The following is a 1,086-nucleotide window of genomic DNA, read 5'->3' on the forward strand; positions in this document are numbered from 1 at the left end:
TCTGGGCTGTTTTGGGCATTCAACGCCAGGCTGTAACCTGTTTCTGGCGTTGAACTCCAACTTGTAACGTGTTTCTGGCGCTGGACGCCAGACTGCAACATGGAACTGGCGTTGAACGCCAGTTTAAGTCGTCTGTCCTTGAGCAAAGTATGAACTATTATATATTGATGGAAAGCCCTGGATGTCTACTTTCCAACGCAATTAAAAGCGCATAAATTGGACTCCTGTAGCTCTAGAAATTCCATTCCGAGTGCAGAGAGGTCAGGATCCAACAGCATCAGCAGTCCTTTTTCAGCCTGAATTAGATTTTTGCTCAGCTCCCTCAATTTCAGCCAGAAAATACCTGAAATTACAGAAAAACACAAAAACTCATAGTAAAGTCCAGAAATATGAATTTTGCCTAGAAACTAATGAAAATAAACTAAAAACTAACTAAAACATACTAAAAACTATATGAAATTAACCCCAAAAAACATATAAAATATCCGCTCATCAATAATCAACTGCACATATTTCTCTATAATTTTGAGACTCATCTTCATATCATGTATGAATTCTTTCATGGATAGCTCAAGAGATGATGGTTCTTGATATGAATAAGAAGGAGATGATGGTTCTTGATAGTTGGAACATGGAGCACTGAAGTTTGGGTAGAAAGATGATGATTCTTGATAGTTGGAACATGGAGCACTAAAGTTTCTTTGGTTTTGACTTTGCCAACCGAAATTCGGGTAGTTCCTCCATCCACAATAATAAGAATCACTCCTTGGGTGTGAGTAATAACTCATGTGATCTCTCTCTATTATTTTTCCTTAGCACAAAGCACCAAATAGAATTAAACGCACCATGTGGTAAACAGGCAAGCAAAGAAGAAAGAACATAAAGGAAAATAAAATTAAATATAAAAGAAAACAAAAAAAAGAAAAATAAAATAAAGAAAATAAACTAAATAATTAAGAAAATAAAATAACTAATAATAAAAAAGGATATAAAATTTAAACTCAATAAATAAAATAACTAGGAAGAATAAAACAACTAAGGGGATACCAAACTTAATTTTAGAAATTAAGAGAAAAAAATTTAAAT

This window comes from Arachis ipaensis, chromosome B08, assembly GCF_000816755.2.
Source record: "Arachis ipaensis cultivar K30076 chromosome B08, Araip1.1, whole genome shotgun sequence".
Taxonomy (NCBI): Eukaryota; Viridiplantae; Streptophyta; class Magnoliopsida; order Fabales; family Fabaceae; genus Arachis; species Arachis ipaensis.